General features: G+C 41.5%; 5 non-coding genes across 5 annotated transcripts; all 5 read right to left on the minus strand.

Moving 5' to 3' along the window:
• Positions 1-4853: 4853 nt before the first annotated feature.
• On the minus strand, positions 4854-4925 carry trnat-cgu (transfer RNA threonine (anticodon CGU)). Its single transcript has one exon. It is a non-coding gene; the product is annotated as a tRNA-Thr (tRNA).
• A 2435-nt stretch (positions 4926-7360) lies between these two features.
• trnak-uuu (transfer RNA lysine (anticodon UUU)) lies at positions 7361-7433 on the minus strand. The gene has a single exon. It is a non-coding gene; the product is annotated as a tRNA-Lys (tRNA).
• Positions 7434-19050: 11617 nt separating this feature from the next.
• Positions 19051-19122, minus strand: trnaw-cca (transfer RNA tryptophan (anticodon CCA)). The gene has a single exon. It is a non-coding gene; the product is annotated as a tRNA-Trp (tRNA).
• Positions 19123-20562: 1440 nt separating this feature from the next.
• On the minus strand, positions 20563-20636 carry trnan-guu (transfer RNA asparagine (anticodon GUU)). The gene has a single exon. It is a non-coding gene; the product is annotated as a tRNA-Asn (tRNA).
• A 1607-nt stretch (positions 20637-22243) lies between these two features.
• trnaw-cca (transfer RNA tryptophan (anticodon CCA)) lies at positions 22244-22315 on the minus strand. The gene has a single exon. It is a non-coding gene; the product is annotated as a tRNA-Trp (tRNA).
• Between the last annotated feature and the right edge of the window lie 1406 nt (positions 22316-23721).

Below are 23721 nucleotides of genomic sequence, written 5' to 3' on the forward strand. Positions count from 1 at the left end.
GGGGGAGGGGGGTTCCGTTTCCTGGGGAGCCTCCTCCGGTTGTTCCTGGGCCTCGAGGGAAGAAAGTTCCGTTTCCTCTAGGACGAGGAAACGGTTTTCCCTTACCACTCTTTTTTTCTGTCCTTCCGAAAGTGGGTCCACCCTGGGTCTCTTCTCCCGCTATCGCTTTCCCTTTTTGCTGGGAGTTATCCAGGACCCTTACTCCGGTCGGCCGTCTTGTCCCTCTTCCTGGCGGCCATCTTGTGGCACCGATGCGGCTGGGGGTGTGGCCTCGGCAGTTTCGGTTCTCAGCGGGGGAGGTGCGGGTTCTTTGTTCTCAGCCCTCTCCCTTTGTCTGGAGACCGGTTTCTGCCTGCCGGCTTCCACCACCTGCGCAAACGAAGGTTTGCTTACCTTACATTGGCGAAGGAGGTGTCCCTCGGCGCCGCATCCGTCGCACTTTTTGGCTGCCCGGCAGGTTTTTGCCAGGTGCCCGTCCTCATTGCAGTTGTGACATCTGACGATGTCACATGTGTTTGTCTTGTGGCCGGACTGTCTGCACTTGCTGCAAAAATCCGGCATCTTGGGGTAGTAGAGGTACCCCCTGTCGGCTCCGATGTTGAAGCGAGCCGGGGGGTGCTGGAAACCGTCAACGCCCTCTGGGTCCTCCTTCAGGAGGACTCGGTACTGGCGTTTGCCGTACCAGACGCCTTTGTCCCTGATCTCTGTCGGTTTTCCCACCACGGTTACATACCTCCCTAGGTACGCTGTTACCCGTTCCGCTGGTACGTAGGGATTGTATGTGCAAACCGTGATGGTCCTCTGATTCGTCTTCCTCATCGGCTCCGGCCTGTAATCAGAGAAACCAGGGTGCTTACCTTTCTCCCTGATCAGTCTCGTTGCCTTTTCGTACGATGCATCCGTAGCCATTTAGGCCTCCATGTATCTCTCTGCCTTGTTGTCCTGGAGGCAGTAGAGATCTCCGGCCACCAACTGCAAGATTCCTCGCAGGAAGGTCATAAAGAAGGCCTTTGCAGTCGGCATCGGCTCCGTCTTCTTTGTCCAGTGGAACCGGATCAATGTCCTCTTGTCTGCCATCTTTGAGGGAGAAAAAAAAAAAGGAGGGAAAGAGAGAGAGCAAAGGGAGCAGCGAGGGAGCCCTGGCCTTTGTCCTTGTGGGCAAAGCCCAGCTAGGTGCAGGCGCAGGAGGAGAGAGAGAGAGGAGAGCGGAAAGTGCTTCCGGGTCTCAAGGAAGAAAGCAAGCACCGCGGGCAGGCCACGTGTACCTGCTCCCAGCCAAGAGGCCAAGGAGGCAGAGAGAGAGAGAGCGAGAGAGAGAGGGAGCGGATAGCGCTTCCGAGCCTCGAGGTGGAAAGCAAGCACCGCGGGCAGGCCACGTGTACCTGCTCCCAGCCAAGAGGCCAAGGAGGCAGAGAGAGAGAGAGCGAGAGAGAGAGGGAGCGGATAGCGCTTCCGAGCCTCGAGGTGGAAAGCAAGCACCGCGGGCAGGCCACGTGTACCTACTCCCAGCCAAGAGGCCAAGGAGGCAGAGAGAGAGGCAGAGAGAGAGGGAGAGAGAGAGAGCGAGAGAGAGAGGGAGCGGATAGCGCTTCCGAGTCTCGAGGAAGAAAGCAAGCACCGCGGGCAGGCCACGTGTACCCACTTCCAGGCAAGAGGCCAAGGAGGCGGAGCAAGAGAAAGGGGGAGGGGAGAGGAGAGGAGAGAGCAGAGAGAGAGAACGTTGATGCCGGATTCCACCCAGCTCAGCTGCTGCTTGGCCTTAACCCCCTAGGCTCAACCTAGAGCGATACCAGCTCAAGCACTCTTCAGAATCTTCGATCGCCTTCTAGACCTTTGGAAAGACAAGAACTGCGGGCATGCCACTTGAACTTGATCTTAGCCAAAAGGCCGAGAAGGCATAGGTTTCTTTACGGCATTCCTGAACTCTTTGCACTAATGAGCCCGGGCCTTTTTCCCGTCTCGCCGCTACGCATATGGGTCTTTTTCCGCTCTCCTACTCCCCATGGCTAGTCCCTTTGGACGTCCGTGACAGGTGCCCCTTTGGAATAGTTTTCAGAAAATGTGAGAAAAGGAAAGTTATGTACAGTAAGCTCTCACACACAGCTCTCAAACACAGCATTAGAGATTGGAATCTGATTGTAAAAAAAAACTGCCCGTCTCCCTGGCATTTAACGTTGCTGTTGTTTTTATTTTACATATTGTTAGCATTTTAATGAATTGTTAAAAGATTTATACACAAATCGCTAAATACAAAACGAAAAAAACCCAACTGTATGCAATTGACCATTCATATTCCTGAATTTTAAATCCCTGTGTTTATCTGTGTCCAAGTGCCTGGTGCAGCTATTTTGAAAGCATACCTCAAGGAGGACTTTACACGCAGTCTGGGGTATTTAGCTTGTACTGTGTGCCCTGTTTGCCTTTGTAAGCATTTGTTTAAAAAATAAGTTCACAATACGATAAAAACAGAGAAAGCACAAACTTAATAATATAACGATTCAAAATCAAAACCAAATCATATGAAGAAAAATCATATGACCAAATCATAAAGAAAAAGAGTCAATTTCCGCCTGCACTGATATCCCTTCAAATGTTTTAGAAGAACTCTTGACGTTAATAGAGTAGAAGCCTGCATTTCTTCTACTAAACGAGACTATGGGGAGTGAGTATTTTGATGTCGAACTGGGATTTAAATAAAGAGGAACACTACACTACATTGGGCTACGCGTGTGACAAAACGTTTATTTTAGACCTCTCGATAGCTCAGTTGCTAGCTCTTAAAACTGTAGAAAAAACAGCGAGTATGTCTTATGTCCCTGGTCTGAATCCAGTTTGAAGGATGGTGTTTTCTTGTTCCTTAATCAAAAAGTGAAAATTGCGAATTTGTCTTTCACTTTGACGTTCACCCGAAAGCTCAGTATACAAAGAAGTAGAGGCTCCTGTTCTGAATAATTCCGCTCTGAGACACCTGCGTTAAGTTAGCGCTGAGTCGGCTGGCTGAGCTTGTTGCCTCCTTTACATTCAATAGGAGCCCCGACACTAAGAGAAACGTACAGAAATGGGTTTTATCGGGAACTTTTCATGTCCAATGCACTTGACATCTCCCACGGGCGACAAAGTTCATTTAGGACACCTTTCTTTCTTTCTTCTTTCAGCAGGAGTACAATAATGGCAACAACATGTTTGGAGTTCGGCATTTCATTTAGTCTGCGGAAACATCGTATCGGAATGAACTACCTGAGATAAAAGAGTAATTGCGGCTTCAGATCGTTTTTACAGAGCATTGCGTTGTTCTGTTCATGCTGACTACACGCTTTAGATATGTCATTTACTGCAAGCGTTGCTTTTCCAGGTTTTTCTGAAATTCCTCGCATTTGAGCCAGCACTAAAATATTTCATTCCCGTCGCTGAATACATCGTGGAAACGGTATTTGCAACGGAATGCTGTCACACATGAAACCTTTTTGTTATTCGGTTCTGAAGTTTGAAAATGAAAATAAAACGGGGGTCACCTCATAGGCTTGAAAGAAGTCCAAGCAGCATAAAAACCCATGAATTCTCACAAATTGCATTGTGCTGCAACTTTCTTCTGCTGCTGTTATAAATCAGCCTTAAACATTTGAATGCATACCTTACTGCTGCTAATCACATTCACATGTTTATGAAGCTTTTTTCTGTCCGTTATGTTTTTGCTAAGCAGTTTCTCCGTTTTCCTCGTACTGTGATTGTCAGCGAGCACAACAAGACTGAAACAGTGTAAAAGCAGGCAAAAAAGACAGGGTAAAACGCCTGACTGTCGGGAGTGGGATTTGAACCTCTGCCTCTATTTGGAGAGTGAAACACAAAGCTTAAAAGACACGAAGCTGTGAATTTGCTGTTTTAAACCGCTCGACTATCCTGAAAAAATGTGTGCTGATTGCACCAGTCGCATCCAATTTTCTGTAACTTTAGGATGATTGATACGACTGGACAAACACAATTTGTGGCGTTTAGCATGACATGGAAAACGGTACCAGAGCATTCGGGTCCGGACTACCAGACTCAGAAACAGTTTTTACCCCGCACTATCAAACTATTAAACTCCCAGCCTCTCTCACTCTCTCCTCACTTCTCACCTATGATCTGAACCTCACGGTGCCTTCTTTCTTACCAAAAACCCAAACACACATTGAAAATCTACCTCTACCATACATGTCAAAAGCTCACTCCCCATCATTTCTATCCCTTTATTTCATTCTTTTGATGCATGTTTTTGCACATAACCTGTTACCTTTTTGTTGTTTTGCACGCTGCCTGTTGTTTTTTGCACATCGGCTGTTGTCTCTGTCTTTCTTTTGTTATACAATTGTATTGTTGTTGTGTTTTCTTCTTTGTACTACTTATGTCCGAGAGCTTGCTAAATAGCATTTCGTTATACCATATACCTGTGTATGAGTATAATGAAAATAAACTTGAACTTGAACTTTAAACTTGAACTTGAACTTGACATAGTCTTGCAGGCAGTATATTATTTTATCGTTTACTCGTTTAAAAAAACACGGTCTTCTCGTTTCTAAGTCAGATTTTTAGTGCTTTCGAACGTTCCTTCCAACCTGGACTGACAGCTCACCCGATCTGTTTGTGATCAGACCATGGAGTCGGGGGCTGTACAAAGCGCACGTTCCTTCCCAATGCTGAGGCGATCATTCAGAAGATGGGTGTGAAGAGAAACAAGCTTTGTCGACTAAAAAACAAGGCAGGATATGCAAGAATACTAATCACTGGCGAAAGTTATGTTCTCTTACTATTGAGATCCCTACATTGCGAGTTTTTTTAAGACTTTGAAACTAAAGAAAAGCGGTGACAAACGAAACAGGCACAGGTGGGGTTTGAACCCACGCTCTTTGGTTTACGAGACCAACGCCTTACCACTTGGCCACCGCGCCTTCGAGTAAGCATGGGAATAAGGTTGTTCAAATTATTTTTTTCTGAATCTGGTTTACATCGCCAAATGTAAACCGGAGGCAGCAACAACAATAAAAAGGATACTTGTCCTTAAACTTGGACGTGATGTTCTGCAGACATGTGCACAATGTCCTGTTTTCTTGCAGTGTAGACATTTTGCTGTTCACGATCCGCATTCATCTGCTTTGTGCGTTGTTAGTCCGCACCTGTAACATGTAATGTCAGCCGTCCCCTGTTCTTCTATTTCTCTAGCATGACTGTGTCCTGCTGCTCGGCTTTTGTTTGTAAAGTTTGAGCGAGCGCCCCGTTCAGTGTCACTTTGTCACTGTGGTCAGAAAGCATTCTTGATTCTGCTTGAGCTGCTTCATGAATTCTAGCGACTGTAAGAGCTCTTTTTAAAGTCAGCCCTTCCTCCTGCAGCAATTTATAGTCTCTTATGTGCACATTTTTCCACAAGTTGATCTCTTAACATGTCAGTTTCCAATACTCCAAAGTCACAAATTTAGCCAGTTCTCTTAGTGCAGTCACAAAAGCATCAACAGATTCGTCCTGAGACTAAGTTCTCTGCCTAAATTTATGCCGTTCCAAAACCACATTTCTCCGCGGTGTAAAGGAAGCGTCTAAGGCAGCTACAGTCTTTTTCTCCAGGGAGGTTGGCAAAAATCCGCTGCACGGGAGCCCCGATACAGTGCAGTAATGTAGCACGTCTCACGGCATCCTCAGCTTCTGTAGATCCACCGGCTATTTAAAAAAAATCTGTACGACTCCATCCATATCTTGTATTCCGTATACAAATCCGGAGCTCCGAGGTTCAGTAGAAGCGGTGGAAAAAGCCGGGCATAAGCAAAGCTTCTCGGCGCGGCGGCCATATCTTCCAATGCGCAAGCTAAACGAAAAGTCCGAAAATTCAGAAGTTCGTTTCTACCAGCAAGAGAACTAAAATCTGCAGTGTTCTGCTCGCTTTGAGTCCGTCAAGCACTCATCTCTCGTCGCCATAAATGTTGTGTATCTTAATAAAGAGATGTTTTTATATTATTTTAACTATTTTGTTAACTACACAGATCACGCCCTTACACCATATATTCCCGCCTTCTACTCTCTCGTTCTGTTGTCTCGCGATGTCTACTCACTATACTACATTTAGCATGACTTCTTGTTGCAGTTGAGCTCAAAGCTGGAGATGATCTCCATATTTTACCGCAGTAACTAGTCCGAAACGTAGTACACAGTACACACTTTTTAAGTGAACTCAGGTTGTTAAAAAATTAAACCAGTGCCCTGTCACAGAAACGTACCCCAGTCTCCCGTGCAACAAGCGGGGGTACTCAGCACTATACTAACGAGGAGCGCTTGTCTGCAGCTGAGCATCAGCTCTGTTTACTGTCAGCAGTCATTTCCTCATTTCCAAATACTTTTTCACCTGCTCTCAGCTTTTAAAGACGGTCATAAACGCTCAAGAAGTAATTCATGTCAGTTTGAAGTCTGTTTCTGTTGTCTCAGCTCTTGATAAAGAAAAGCCGTGCGTGGGAGACTCCCTCTCTGAAGAAGTTTGCCGTCACCCTGCGAGGGAGAAGAGCCATCAATCACCGAGGCAACCACTGAGACAGTTAACATTAAACACGTGAAATGCGAGATGTTGTGATTTTTTTTCCAGCTTAAGGCTTCTATCGTTTCTACTCTAACGAGAAAGACCTCTTTATTAGAAGTGAGATTTTAACAAACGTCTCCAGGGTTAACTGCGACCTGAACGCAACGCCTTAGACCACCAGCCATCTTGCCTGTGGTACTTAGAGCAGCGCTCATTAAAAATGATCAGAAACCGAAAGCGCTTCTTATGCGGATCAGTATATTCCGATACCACTGGTTCTGCAGAAGAAATAAGAAAAGCCAAACTCAAAGCAGTGTGTTGCCATTACGGGTATTCTGTCTGCAGCTGCTTTAAGATCTACTCACACCGTGTTGCCATTAAGGCTACCTAGTTAAAAAAAAACTTATCGTCATCTTTTTGAACGTGATTATTAGACACCCGTTAAATCTCCACCGAGGTTTCTTGAGAGATCGTTCAGCGAGCGAGTATTAAAACACTACGTCGCTTCCAACCTCTGCTGTCACTGTAAACTCGGACGTGATGTTCTGCAGATGTGCAGTGTGCCTTTCCTCTTGTCGTATTCAAGAGTACTCACTGTGTGAGTTCCTCACTGCGTGTTCTGTGCTCTACTGTGATTTAATTTAGATGATTACGTGGAGTAGAGTGACAAGATCTACTTGAACATTTTCGGTTTGTGAAATGAAACACTAAATACACTACTGTAAATACAAGTAATGGACATTTAAAATAACCACAGTAAAGCTAGAAGAGTGAAAGATAAAAGACTATTTAGAATGACATTCACAATAGAATTAAAAACGGCACAGCCGCCCGAACAGGGACTTGAACCCTGGGCCCTCAGATTAAAAGTCTGATGCTCTACCGACTGAGCTATCCGGGCTCTGAAAAGACACCGACACTGTCGGGATCCTCGGAAGTCACGTGTCTCTTGTGCCGAAGAGCAGTCATACCTGACCCGTCTGGAATGACCACTGACAGACTTTATCATGAAGCGACGGCACCACTCCCAGTAGAATGAGTGAGAAATACAGCATGACATGGGTAGTTAAGGGGCTCCCACAATCCATCTTTCCTCACATTACTGATTTTTTTCAATAGCATTTTGACCTTTTTTCACATTCAGATTTTTTTCACATTTAATAAAATCTTTTAATCAACAACATTAAAAAGAAAACAAATGGAACATTTTTTGGAACAATAATTAAAAAAAAAACTTTCAATGCCTTGGCTGTATACGTTTATAAAGGGAGTTGCAACATTGCTGAAATGTAAAGAGCATTTCTGTAGAGAAAACAGCATTTTTTCTGCCTTGATGTTAAGCTTAGGGAGCCTGTCTTTTGGAAATTCTATTTTATAACACCTTGCACAGCCTCCCGGCAGACTAACAAATATTTTTTTGGAGAAATTGGCTCACACACCGGAAGACACTAACGTTTATTTACGTTAGAGTATGTAAAACTCAGGCTTTAACAGATGTTCATGATGTTTCACACGGGGTGTTACCTGTTGTAGTGTTTCAAAAGATGTGTTAGCGGACCACAAATTATCTTGAAAAGATTTGGGTTTGTACTGGCTGGGATTCAAACCCGACTCAATTATTTGGAAGGCGCCTGTACCACCAACGCACTTCCGAGAAGCACCTGCAAATTATCACAATCCTCTCTCTCACCTACAAAGTTATGGAGACACAGACGTCCAATGAAAACTAATTTTATTCACTCAAGGCTCCACTTTTGTTGTGATGTCATTTTAATTAATATTAACTTTGATAAGGTGTCGTTTTTGCCTCTTAAAGTTAAAGTCTGCTCCTTTCTTCCTGGTATAGAAATAACATGTTCCATCTTTGTTTAAAAACACCACTAAAAGTAAATTATTCAGCTCTAACGCCTGTGTGCATTGACAAGACATCTCAAAAGGACTTATCAAATAAGAACACGATCCTTCCCGTTACCATTCCTGTGGCTGGGGCATTGTTTCACCCTTTTATTTTCTTCTACATTACTTGCAGACAGGGCTTTATCACTCGAGTTGTACAGAACAAGTGTGCATCGGTCCATGAAAATCATCAGTAGTGCTGTTTTTCTATGCATAGTTTAATCAAGAGCACTTAAAAGATGCAAAAAGCTTTCAAATAAATCAGAATTGAAAGACAGTCGAGTAAGGAGGTAGAAAAAAAGCACTTCCCCGTCTGGGAATTAACCACCGTCGCACGTGTGACTGGATACAAAAATAATAGATTAATTTGTTCCCAGTCTCTTGAAGCTTTAATGCGATTATTTTTCCTTCCTTATTTCTTCATTCCCATGAATTTACTCTGTAGTAGAGGAAACGCGAAAGTGGGAAACTGCAGGCATTCTTCGTGAGTGGTGGATTGTGATCAGTGAGCATCTGGACAAGTCTGTTCCATTACCTTTTCCATCGGGGATGTAGCTCAGTGGTAGAGCGCATGCTTCGCATGTACAGATGCAGCCATTCAAAATGCGCGGGGGATACTGCATTATTTTGCGGTACGCTGTACGCAGTCTACCGCAAGCTACTGGTAAATACCACGAGTTACCGTAAATTCTCCTATAATATGACAAGCAAAATAATAGTATCCGGAATTTCGGCAAGGTGGAGCTAATAAAGCTCAACCTCTCATGTTTGAGCTGTGGCCATTAAAGTCTTTAAAGAAGATATTACTAATAGTATTAATAATGAATGACCTTGGACAAGCTGTAAGTGTAAACTCAAAGTATTGCCCTGGTCAACGTTCTTTTTTTCATTGACCGTCTTGTTAAAAGTAACACCACAGCATTTCGCAATCACGCATTTGTTTCCAATCATGCAAAGTACAGTAATTTTTGAGAATCTCCGATTCACCATGCCTTTCACATGCTCATAAAAGAGATTGATTTAGGAACGTAAACATATTACAGTATGAAAACTGTACTGTATACAGTATGTATATGTATATTTAATGTCTTAACTGTGGCCGTTTAAGTATTGAATATTCATATCTAATTTTACCACTGAAGGGAAATCTTAGTAGCTGAGCATAAAAAGAATAGGAGCATACTGCAACGCGTGTGAAGGCCATAAACGATATTAATTTTGGAACATAAACATACAGTACATGGCTGGTCTCGGTACTTTAAAGAAAACATTCACGAAACATGGTTTCATTATGACCAGAATCGGTCTTGAGATATTTTTAACTTGATTTACAGTATTTGAGAGGTATGTCTTAACACCGATACTACAGTGCGTAAATACTGCTCACGTATATGTTTCTAGGTTTATATTATGTATTTCATACGGTCAAATTACTTTTGAGCAACTAATAAGAAGCGCAAAACGGTATGCATTTTAGTTTCATTTTGTGCTGGGACTCTGCTTTTAACAATGTCGCCGTGGATTGATTAGAGATATCAAGTACATACAAGTCATTTTTTAAATGTTGTAGTTCGTCTTGTAAAAATGTTACGAGTACATCATCTATCAACAATTACACAGGTTCTGTTTCCATATTGCGGATTTTGCGGATTTTAGATTTCACGTTGTGAATATATGATTTGGGCAAACAGAGCCGCAAAGAAGTACATTATGGGTTGTTGTTTTTTTTTTTGCAGTTTTATCTAGAACAAGCGATGCTTAAACCTTTGTCTGATTCTTGTGAAACTATCCACACGACAGTTACAGTACCTAGGAGTTGACTTCAGTGATGTCACTGATGGGATGTTTCTAAAAATCCATCCTCTGTAAAGCGTCTTCTCTAGTTGTCCTGCATATGTATTCGCTAATGAAGCTGTGTGTTCTGAGCCTGGATCTCTACATTTCTGTATGAACCAGCTTAGAGGGCTAAAGACAGCTTGTGTTTAAATTGAGTGTAAGGCAATTTATGCTTCTGAAGTCATGGTCAGCATTTATTATTGTACTGTGCTGTAAACTTGTTTTGTGCCTAGTCACATTATTTTATAGTGTTTTTATAGCGTTATTAAATCCGGTGGCGCTGTGTGTTAGTTTCCTGACTCCCATGTCACATGGTCTGTGATTGAATCCCTTGGAACTATGACTTTATTTTTTAACAAACATTTCTTTGAAAAAATGAAACGTTTACCTTGGTCAGAGATTAAGGTCGCTGCCTTTCATCTAAAACCCTACTTGAATCCTTCTAAACTAAAAATCAGTGTTAGTGAGTTAAATAAAGAGGTATCCAGGTAACAGTGAAACGGGCAGACAGTCTGGGGAGATCGCCCGTTTTCCATGTAAATAGTTCCCTGGTTCTGCACCCCTTGGTGTTTCTCTCGCTCTCTCTCGGGTCACCTGATCATTAGCTCGAAAGATTTGAGTGCTTTGTGTATATTCTAATGGTAGTGGGGGCAGGGTGTGTGGGAACAGGTTTGGTTGAAATTGCATTGGAGATCTATGTTCTTCACACCTGAAACATTTTCTCTGAAAGCATTTTCTTCGCAGTTTAGCCGATCTTGTTACAGCATGTTACAGTTTACTATTATTAACCATATTAATTTTAAGTGCTTAATGCCATTTTTTGACCAGGCACGAATATTCTTAAGTCCATATCTTTGCAAGGGAATCAGTGCGAATTGCAATACTAATTAAATGACCGCAGGCACTTTCCACCCCCTCTGCCAGCAGGAACATTCCTATTCTTAGCTCAGCAGCTCATTACAAACCGGGTTTTTTTACACAGCAATACAGCTTTGCGTTGTGAATCTGTTTTTCCAAAGAAAGTGGAATACAGTGATACTACCTGCTATACAGATACATATGTTTAGATATTTAGACCCTTAAATTAATATCATTATTAATAATAATGATTATAATGATAATAATGATAATCGGCCAGTGAAAGCTCTCTTGTCCTTCACATCAATGCCTGAAACATTTTTTTCATAATGTCGACATACACAGTCGTGTAACTGACAGTTTGAGGTAGCCTATCGTGTAAATTTCGCTTTGTTGCTGATAGGTTAAGATTTCGAAACTCTGCCCCAAAGTCATGTGACTGATTTTTCGCCCTGTTTCGTTGGTCAAACGCAATGATCACAAGCACCACCATGGTAACTGGGATGTATAGTTTTTAATTCCGTTTGAATTATAACTGTACGTACTGTCTTCATATTTGGCCAGGGCTTTAAAGAGAAGGCGCGCCAAAAAATTTTGGTGCCGTCGTCTCCGCTTTAAAGGTACCCCCTTGCTGGAAGAATTTGACCTCGGAACGTTTGCCCAGCGTAGTTATAGTGGACATAAAAACAAGAGTTTGCTGGCATTATATAATTATGTGAATTACACAAATATAATTATATCTTATTAATTTCTTGAGATACGCGATTCTTTTAATACAGTCTTTGCTGTGCTCTAGAGGATCCTTGTGATATTCGAGCTCTAGTTGAATGATAAGTGTCGCAGTTTAAATAAATTTTGTAGTTGGCAATTATGAAACACTCTGTTAAAAGCAAGGGAGTTTTTATGTCCGTTGCAGTTCTTTTGAAACTGAACTTGTTTGAATTGACTGAGCTCCGTGCTGTACCACACAATGTCTGTTTTTTTTGTGCTGTCCTACTGTACTTCCTACTTTGAAAATACCTGTGAAACCGGTTTAATTCATCACAGCCAGCCCTCCCGCAGAGAGGGGGGTTGTACTTGTTAATGTCTTAGCACAAAGCAGAAACTTCTTGGAAAGATTACAGATTTTAATCGTCTTTTTTCTGAACCAGGGAAAATCTGATCATGTTTCTCTATAACAATAATAAAAAACTTTATTTTACATATCACCTTTAAAAGTGGCATCTCAAAATAATACAGTAGATGTAAACCACAGATTACAAAGTAAATACCCAGACAAAAGCAAACGCGTTTTTAATAAGATGCTTTTATTCGTTCATAATCCGACGATCTCAGGAAGACTAATGGGGGTCTGGCTTTTTTTCTGGAAAACCATAACTCTGGTCTTGTCCAGATTGACTGTCAGCGCCCAGGTCTGACAGTGCTGCTCCAGCCTCTGTTCTGTGGGCGACAGCAGGACCAGTTCCTCTGCAAAGAGGAGGAACTCGATTTCTGTAATTAATGCCGATCAGTAAATCAGGGGACGACAAAACAGTTATTGCGCCCGGCTCCTCAATGGGCTTTGACGTGCTAATGCGTTGGTTTAACAGTCCGGGTGTGGCAATGTTTTTTTTATTATTGTTATAGAGAAACATGATCAGATTTTCCCCGGTTCAGAAAAAAAGATCTGAAGTACTGTACTGTATACTAGTTTGTCACTCTTCTCATCCCCTCTTTGCTAAATGGCTTTTGAATCGAGTCACATGAAGACAGAGGTGAAACAGCCCTGTCGCAGTACACAAATATAATTATATCTTATTAATTTCTTGAGATACGTGATTCTTTTGATACAGTCTTTGCTGTGCTCTAGAGGATCCTTGTGATATTTCGAGCTCTTGGTGAATGATAAGTGTCGCAGTTTAAATCATTTTCGTAATTAGAAATTATGGAACGCTCTGTTAAAAGCAAGGGAGTTTTTATGTCCGCTGCAGTTTTTTTGCAACATGAATATAATTATATCGTTATTAATTTCTTGAGATACGCGATTCCATATTATATTCCCTTTTAATCAAATTCTAAAAGTATGCTTGTTGTCTCCGGTATCACGTTAGTTAAAGTCTTCGATGCTTAAAATGTTTAGGGAGAAATGGAATACTGGTGTGTATGTCTTCTTTAAAGTACCGAGACCAGCCATATACTGTATGTTTAAGTTCCAAAATTAATATCGTTTATGGACTTCACACGCGTTGCAATATGCTCCTATTCTTTTTATGCTCAGGCACTAAGATTTCCCTTCAGAGGTAAAATTCCATATAAATATTAAATACTACAATGGACACAGTAATGACGTTTACTGTAAATCTTTCTACGACAGACCAACGGACCACGAGTGCCCCTGTCAGTCAACCAATCACATACCGCGGTACCCCGCGTCATCTTGTGTCACGATGCGCGACGCCGTAGCCAATTACCTCCAGTACGTGTCTGTACCGCGCACTTTGAATGGCTGCATCTGTAGATGAATATTTTTGGCACAGCTGTTACAACAAACAGGCAAATAAACTTTTTTTATTATTCCATTCGAGCTGTAGTTTTGAAAATGTTTTTTTCCATTCATTAAATAATACAAAACACAAACCCACCATAAACGTCTGACCATTGTTATTCCTGAATTATAAGCTCGTACCCACGTACTGCGAAATTCGTGCAAGAGTCACAGCTGGTAGGCAGTTCAACGAATATGATGCTTTTCAGGGGCCGAGTATTAGACACGTGTTATCGTGCGGAGCTTAGTCTTCCTCTAACGCAGTCTTTGCCTCGGACCACCCCTCTTGGCACATTAGCCCTTTAATTTTCGATTTTCTGTATAGAACACCGAATATCTTGAGGAAGTCTGTCAAGCAATGACTGCTGGATAATTGAGGTGAAAACATTGGTTCAAAATCAACATCCTCTGCTATTGCCGTTGATTCTTTGAGAGTTTCTTCAAGTTCTTCATTTGACCTTCAATATTGAGGGATATTGAGCATAATACCGTACTATTTGTAGCTTTCTTTTGATCGCCCGTTTTATTAAAATGCCAGCCTCTTTTACAATTATTTAGATGTTTGGCAAGGTGTAATAGCCCCCCTCGCATCCTCAGCTAAAATATTTCAAAAGTACAACAAAATTACATTATATTGAACAGCATTTATGTTAACATTTATATTCAAATTAAAGTAAATATACGAAAATATTAAAATACAACTTCGGCGATCTGTCGTTTTTGCTTGTCAAGTTCTCAAACAATTTTGCGTTGTATTTTAAATTACTTTAGCTGAAGATGCAACGGGAGCATAAGTGAATTCTCCCGCCACCCACTGGAACATATAATTCCATGGGTGAATACTAACTTTCTCGCAAGTTGCCAATATCGGAAATTATTGGAAATTCCCGGTAATGTTGACTCTGGTACTCAATTGTTTACTACTACAAATATCAAAATAGTTCAGGTTTTGCGGAACAATTAAATTTTTGCGGTGATGATGTTTACTATAGGAAGAAGTGCGTCCCTGGGTGGGATCAAAAAACCCACCTTGGGGTTAATAGCTAAACACGCTAACCGATTGCACCACAGAAATGCTTACACCTTGATTTTTTTCATTTACATACTTTTGGTGAACAAAAAAATTCACTCGCATTTCATCTTTCGCAAGCTATATGATTTAAAAAAAACAAGTTGTTCTTCAAAGGAAATGAATAAACGCATTAAACCAAATCAAGACCTCTTTGAGTGTCCCAAATTACATGTTCTGTAAAACAAGACAGGAAAAAAAGGTACCGCTGGAATTCGGATCCAGGATCTCCTCTTTATGAAATAGGTGTTTTAACCAGCTTTACCACAGCACCGGCAGAACACTATTCTTATACAGGTGGGTACCCACCCTCAAACCTTTGTTCTCCCGCTACTTTACCTTTGAATACTGCCCTGTCTCTCTCACACCTGAAGAAGGCTCCACGGCCGAAATGTTGTGTTCTCTTTCTTCTTTTTTTCAGCATGGAATAAACCTATTACCTATTCTTATACAGCCGCTTGGACACACCGCTCTGAGACATCTGAGGTCGATGTGCTGAGCCTGGTCGCCGAGCAAAATCATGCCCGGGGGGGGCAGCTTTCATGATGTGGTTGCCGAGTGGTTAAGGTGATGGACTGCTAATCCGTTGTGCTTTGTACGCGTGGGTTCGAATCCCATCCTTGTCGGTTTATGTCTTCGACTTGTGATCTGTTTCTAAGTTGTACTTGCTTTCTTTAGCTACTGTAGTAGAGCAGTAATATTTCTAGCATTGGCTGAACATTGCTTACAGCTGTTAGGAATCCCTGGTGGGAAGATACACGGATCCTGTGCAGACGCAGGCACGGGTGATAGATGAGGCAGGCGAACAAACCAAAACGAGAGGCAAGGTCGTAGTCAAAAGGCGAAAGGCAAGTCGTAATCCAGGAAGTTCTCCGGTAGCAGGCAGTCCGAGGCGAGAGGCGAGGTGCAAAGTCGAAAAGGCAGAAGGGGAATCCAAAATCCAGAATAAACGAGGTACGGGGAAAAACGCCAGGTAGAGCTCTCAAGGAGTAGACTCAATACTGAGCAGAGGGAAGCAGGTGAAGATGGTTTAAATAGCAGTGCGCACCGCACAGTGAGTGTGCGCAGGTGGTTTAACTCGTACGGCGGTGTTTGTTAATAATCACCCGCTGCTGGGGCTGATTAGCTCGCTTACGCTTTGGTCTTGACTGCCTGGTGGTCGTGATAACAGCAGTAGCTGACAGATATAGTCTCTTAATATTTAGGTTAAATTTATGCTTTGTACTGCTTTCACCTGATATTAATAGTAGTCCTGATGAACGATTTAGGGACATGGCGCATCTTGAAAATGTTCTTGTTAATTTCAGTTTGGAAAAAATGCACTCACCAGAACCAGAAACTGGTCGTATCTGCAAAATGCGCAATGCAATAGCATGTCCTGTCTTGCTATGAGTCCTTATCTGTTACAGGAGGCGTTGTAGGACTTTTTAAGCTCAGAAAAAGCTATCAATTCATCTTACATTTCTACTCCATCAATATTAGCAATGTTATCTTTACTAAGCTCTAAATAAATGCAAATTTTAAAATACATTTTAAAATAAATGCTATTCCATATATTGTAACTTTTTGGTATTTAGAATTTTTATCTGAGGATGCAAGGGAAAGTATTATACAAATGTGAAAGAGGGTTGTATTTTAATACAATTTTCCATCAAAAGAAAACCAAAATCCGTATGATATTACCGTCAATATCCCTCGATACATTATTTTAAACCAGACATAATGAAAGACGTAGTAACTAGACACACCTACAAAACACATGAATAGTAGCGGCTCTGAACTCAATGTGGTGCTGGATGGGAATGCAATACAAACGCCAATGGCACAATGGATAATGTGTCTGATTACGGATCAGAAGACTGTAGGTTTGTACTCCTTCCTGGTTCGTGAAAAAGCTTTTAAACCACACTACTCAACACTGACATCATAGGGTGTGCGGTCCTACACAACCTTACTATCGACTGGATGAGTCTTCTGTTCAATCTCCGATTCTTTCCGCACATTCCTGCTATTTCACCACCGTTATTGTAGGACAACAGCCACAGACACGAGAAGATACACTATTCCGAACAAATGTCTTAAAAAATCACGTTGACAATACGTTTTTTGTTTCTTTAAGGTAACCTTACTTTTGCCTGTAAAGTTCACATTATTTTCTGTAGCCGCAAATCCCCAATATTTCTGCTGTCTCCTGAGAAACACAAGCATGGAGTCAAATCATATTAAATAACACAACACATCTATTAATTTAATACCCAGATGTGACAGAACACATGTAAGACTTACACACAGCCTTTATTTTGCGATAGTGAATTTGCAGGTATCCTGGGGAGGGAAGAGAACTGATATTAAGGAAATACATATTTAAAGGGGATGTAAGTCTTAAATGTGTTTTGTCACATCTGGGTGTTAACTGAATATTTTTTTAGCATTATTTGTTGTGTTTTGACTCTATACTTGTGTTTCTCAGGAGACAGCAGAAATATTGATGTTTACATTTATATTCACATTCCCCTTGATATTGACTTAGGTACTCAACTATTTACTTGTAGTTTGACTCGTGTCAAAAGTTGAAAATCTCTGCAAACATCAAGATGGCTAAGGACGTGCAAAGAAACTCAATCACATTTAGAGAAGGTAATGTTTAGATCGGATTAATTCGAAGTGTGTCTCTGGGTGCGTTTGATCTACGAACGTTGTGTTTAACTGAAGCACACCCTGACTGAGTGTGCCATAGAAACTGACACATGTCGTATTTTTCTACATTCACAGATTTTTGGCTAAAGTAAAAAAAAATCGTTGTCATTTTCTTCCCAGCTGGCAGTAATTCTTTTGCACTGATAACAAAGATAAGCATTTTAGCTTTCGCAATGTGTGGAGTTCTTGAAAAACAAGTTGTGCCAAAAACGAAATAAACACCTCCATTAAACTTAATGCAGAAGCATGTTGTCTATAACAGTAAACGATGCAAGAAGACAGGAAGAAAGGCACCGCTGGGATTTAAACCCAGGATCTCCTGTTTACTAAAGAGGCGCTTTAACCATCTAAGCCACGACACCGGCAGAACTCTCTTCTTTTACTGCCACTTGGACACACCGCTCTGAGACACCTGCGTTTAGTAAGCACTGAGTCCGCCGGCTGAGCAAGCTGCCTCCTTTACACGGAACAGGAGCCCTGACCGTAAGAGAAATGAAGAGAAATGGCTTTTATCGGGCACTTTTCATGTCCAATGCACTTGACATCTCCCAAGGGGGACAGAGTTCATTAACGACACTTTTCCTTTCTTTCTTCTTTCTGTACACTTTGATGAAACAAAACGAGAAATCATGTAAGGAAAAATGTCTTTTTTCATGGAGAAAACATGCACCGGGAAATGTTGTGTTTAGAAGAAGTGAGTTAACATGAAAAGTGACCTAATTTACCAGAGCAAATGCTCACCAAGCAAGATCTGCTTTACTACTAGAGAGAAGTAGAGTGAAAGACGTGATCATTTCACGCCGCTGTGGAACAAAACGCTTTTGTCTTGGAATTCTAAATCAATTAGAAATTCAGAGCGACACATAAAGGCTTTGTCTGCTTAAAAGTGATGATTTTTTAAAACTAAAAAAAATGTAGAAAACACGTTTCTCACTTAGAAATTTAAGATGGGGGTGGGGTATTACTAGTAACGGCACTGAACTCACCATGGTGCAATTAATTTACGTGACGGGCTAGTGGTTTAATGGATAACGCGTCTGATTTCGGTTTATAAGATTGTCGATTCGACTTCTACCGGGGGTTGTGTGATTCAAATCAGGCTCCTCAGAAATAGATGTCTGTTATGTAAATGAACCCCACCTGAAAGCAAACGTTGGGTCTGGGTTCCTTTCTTTCCTGCATGAAATAGCAAATCGTTACAAAAACAAAAACACCAACTAATGTCCAATAGTCCAATAGTTAGTCATTTAAGTAAACATGAATATACTGTAAGGTCTTGGTACATGGGAGTGGATTTCAACCACAATTAAAAGAAGGGCAAATTATAATTACAGGCTTCAGTCACTTTTTCATACAAAAGTGACCAAACACTCCCTAACTTTCAGGTTTGCTTGAACCTGTAACAGAAAAGCGGTTTGAAACTTCCATTCTCTGATGTCACTGTCTCTAAAGTCGGACGTGATGTTTCGCGGATGTCCAGTGTGCCTTTTCTCTTGTCGTGTTCAAGATGAAATGCTGCATAAGCTCCTGACTGGGTGTTCTGTACTGTTCAGATTACCTAGGTGGTGTACAGCTAAAACCCAACTGCATGGTGTGAATTCCAGATTCGGCACCAGCAGCACCTGCAAACACATCAGCTGACCTCGACATGATTTGAACACGCGACCTTCTGATCTGGAGTCAGACGCGCTACCGTTGCGCCACGAGGTCACCTGCGACACGTGCTTTTAATTCACCCAAAGAGAAATATCAGCGTCCCTGAAAAAGATTGTTTTCATTCTCTCCTGTGAGGAGCGCCGCTCTTCCAACGAGGGTCTCTTCATCCCAGACCACAGATTATTCCTCCCGCCCGGCTCTCTCACGGAGAGCAGACACACTGTCTCCACTAATGTGTTTACTACATCTATAGATCTGACCCCCTACAGCCCCGATATTCCTGGACAGGATATTTACCACCAGCCTGGTGAACTTCTCATCTTGACCTCTCCCAGGAGGAGCACAATTAACACAGAATCCTCTCTCCATTTAGCAAATAACACAAAAAACTGGTTACCTGTCAAGACAGAAAACCAGGCTGCTCCAGGTGAGGCTTAAACTCACAACCTCGGCATGAGTCCACTGAATATGTCATTTTACATGGCCTGAACCAGGAAAGAGATTGGAAGTCAAGAAGTTATGGTTTTGTTTTAATACTTGCCTACTCTTTTAATTTTTCGGTCAAATCTTTTATTTGGGAGTACTTTAAATGGATGTTAATCTTTGTCCCAATGCACGATTCTGGGCTATGGTGTATCTTGAATAATGTTCTTATAGGCTTCAGTTTGGAAAAGTGCGGTCTTCAGAAGCTACTGAAACCGCTAATGGTTTCATAACACTTAATGCAAAAGCAACGTTCGGGTTTGAAAAATAATATTTCTTGCTATGAATACAAACACTGTTACAGGAGGCGTGTTAGGGCTATTTTAGCTTAGATCATCAATTCATCTTACATTTCTTCTCCATCTATATCAACAGCGTCATCGCTACTGAGCGCTAAAGGCAGGTCCTGGCAATACAATCTTCTTTAGAAAACATTTTTAAAACTATTTCCACTACCATACATTAAGTAAAAGATACCGATTGCACACAACTCATAAAATCTCTTTTCCAGGGACGTTGTAGCTAGATGCAAATTCCAATCGAAAATGTATCAGCTTTAAAATTTTCTTTTGGATCCACAGGACGATCAGCATGAGACTCAAAATATACCTGTGTTTGATTGTACAGCATAGATTGTACAGCATTTATGTTTACATTTATGTTACAATTAAGGTAAATATATCAAAATATCAACATCCAACTTCACAGTGCTAAGGTACTGTAACAGTGCTTGTCAAATTCTCAAACAAATCTGCGTTGTATTTCTAAACTCTTTTAGCAGAGGACGCAACAGGAGTATAAATGATATCTCCTGCAAGCCATTCAAAGATACTTTTCCAAGAGTGAATATGGATTTCTGGGGAGTTGCGGTGTTGATCACTATTGGACTTCCCCGGTCTCAAGTGTTGTTGTTGGACACGGGCAAAAGACTCGCATTTTCTGCAAATATAAAGAGGGTTAAGGTTTCAGCTTTAGCGGAGACAGTGTTTACATTGACAATAATAAGAAGATCGTCCCTGGGTGGGTTTAAACCACCAACCTTTCAGTTAACAGCCGAACGCGCTCGCCAATTGCGCCACAGAGACTGATGAGAGAAGCTTTTCTCCATTCGCACCTTTCCGGTCAAAAAATAAACATTGCTTGCATTTTCTTGCCAGTTGGCAATATTCCTACTGCTCTGATAGCAAAGAATTACATTTCATTTTTCACAAGCTGTATGAATTTCTTGAAAAACAAGTTGTTGCAGAAAGGAAATACATTCATGCTTTAAACTAAATCAAGCCCTATGTGGTTGTCCAAGATGGTAGTTTCTGCACAAAAAGACAGGAAGAAAGGCACAGCTGGGATGTGGAGCTAGGATCTCCAGTCAACGAGACAGGTACTTAAACCAACTCAGCTACGGTGCCGGCAGAATTCTCCTCTTTTATAGCCTCTTGGACACACCGCTCTGAGCCATCTGCATTCAGTAAGCCCTGAGTCTGCTGGCTGAGCAAGCTGCCTCCTTTACACGGAACAGGAGTCCTGACCGTAAGAGAAATGAAGAGAAATGGCTTTTATTGGGCACTTTTCATGTCCAATGCGCTTGACATCTTCCAAGGAGGACAGAGTTCATTAACGACACTTTTCCTTTCTTTCTTCTTTCTGTACACTTTGATGAAACAAAACGAGAAATCATGTAAGGAAAAATGTCTTTTTTCATGGAGAAAACATGCACCGGGAAATGTGTTTAGAAGAAGTGAGTTAACATGAAAAATGACCTAAGTTACTGGAGCAAATGCTCACCTAGCAAGATCTGCTTTACCACTAGAGAGAAGTAGAGTGAAAGACGTGATCATTTCACGCCGTTGTGGAACGAAACGCTTTTGTCTTGGAATTCTAAATCAATTAGAAATTCAGAGCGACACATAAAGGCTTTGTCTGCTTAAAAGTGATGATTTTTTAAAACTAAAAAAAAAATGTAGAAAACACGTTTCTCACTTAGAAATTTAAGATGGGGGTGGGGTATTACTAGTAGCGGAACTGAACTCACCATGGTGCAATTAATTTACGTGATGGGCTAGTGGTTTAATGGATAACGCGTCTGATTTCGGTTTATAAGATTGTCGATTCGACTTCTACCGGGGGTTGTGTGATTCAAATCAGGCTCCTTAGAAATAGATGTCCGTTATGTAAATGAACCCCACCTGAAAGCAAACGTTGGGTCTGGGTTCCTTTCTTTCCTGCATGAAATAGCAAATCGTTACAAAAAAAAAACACCAACTAATGTCCAATAGTTCAAAAGTTAGTCATTTAAGTAAACATGAATATACTGTAAGGTCTTGGTACATGGGAGTGGATTTCAACCACAATTAAAAAAGGGCAAATTATAATTACAGGCTTCAGACACTTTGTCATACAAAAGTGACCAAACACTCCCTAACTTTCAGGTTTGCTTGAACCTGTAACAAAAAAGCAGTCTGAAACTTCCATTCTCTGATGTTACTGTCTCTAAAGCCAGACGTGATGTTTCACAGATGTGCAGTGTACCTTTTCTCTTGTCGTGTTCAAGATGACCTGCTGCATAAGCTCCTATCTGGGTGTTCTGTACTGCACTGTTATTTCATTCAGATTACCTATGTGGTGTACAGAGAAAACCTGACTGCATGGTATAATTTCCAGGTTCAGCACCAGCAGCACCTGCAAACACACCAGCTGACCTCGATGTGATTTGAACACACAACCTTCTGATCTGGAGTCAGACGCGCTACCGTTGCGCCACGCGGTCACTCGTGACAAGTCCTTTTAATTCCCCCAAAGAGAATAACAGTAATGCTAGAATAACTAGTATTAAAACTAATAATACTACTGTTAATTCTCTAACAGTAACACTATAATTATAAATAATATTTACATGAATATTAACATTAAAACTAAAACTATCAGTAGCGCTATCATCATTAATACTCACATGAACACTAGCATTAAAACAACCAGTTGTACTCTCATTAATATTGATATGAATACACTAGTATTAGTATTTGTTGCTACCCATGACGTTACATCGCTCTTTGTGATGAACGAGATACACCTAGACGCGCACAGTGACGTGGCGCCTGTCCCCGTGGTTACCATACTTATGATTTATAAACACGGGAAAAAATACATGTAAACTGTTACTTACAGTGCCTTGCGAAAGTATTCGGCCCCCTTGAACTTTTCAACCTTTTGCCACATTTCAGGCTTCAAACATAAAGATATAAATTTTTTATTTTATGTGAAGAATCACCAACAAGTGGGACACAATTGTGAAGTGGAACGAAATCTATTGGATTTTTGAAACTTTTTTAACTAATAAAAAAATGAAAAGTGGGGCGTGCAAAATTATTCGGCCCCCTTGCGTTAATACTTTGTAGAGCCACCTTTTGCTGCGATTACAGCTGCAAGTCGCTTGGGGTATGTCTCTATCAGTTTTGCACATCGAGATGACTGAAATTCTTGCCCATTCTTCCTTGCAAAACAGCTCGAGCTCAGTGAGGTTGGATGGAGAGCGTTTGTGAACAGCAGTTTTCAGCTCTTTCCACAGATTCTCGATTGGATTCAGGTCTGGACTTTGACTTGGCCATTCAAACACCTGGATACGTTTATTTGTGAACCATTCCTTTGTAGATTTTGCTGTATGTTTGGGATCATTGTCTTGTTGGAAGATAAATCTCCGTCCCAGTTTCAGGTCTTTTGCAGACTCCAACAGGTTTTCATCCAGAATGGTCCTGTATTTGGCTGCATCCATCTTCCCCTCAATTTTAACCATCTTCCCTGTCCCTGCTGAAGAAAAGCAGGCCCAAACCATGATGCTGCCACCACCATGTTTGACAGTGGGGATGGTGTATTGAGGATGATGAGCTGTGTTGCTTTTACGCCAAACATATCGTTTTGCATTGTGGCCAAAAAGTTCGATTTTGGTTTCATCTGACCAGAGCACCTTCTTCCACATGTTTGGGGTGTCTCCCAGGTGGCTTGTGGCAAACTTTAGACGAGACTTTTTATGGATATCTTTGAGAAATGGCTTTCTTCTTGCCACTCTTCCATAAAGGCCAGATTTGTGCAGTGTAAGACTGATTGTTGTCCTATGGACAGACTCTCCCACCTCAGCTGTAGTTCTCTGCAGTTCATCCAGAGTGATCATGGGCCTCT

This window comes from Lepisosteus platostomus, chromosome 5, assembly GCF_059453375.1.
Source record: "Lepisosteus platostomus isolate fLepPlt1 chromosome 5, fLepPlt1.hap1, whole genome shotgun sequence".
Taxonomy (NCBI): domain Eukaryota; kingdom Metazoa; phylum Chordata; class Actinopteri; order Semionotiformes; family Lepisosteidae; genus Lepisosteus; species Lepisosteus platostomus.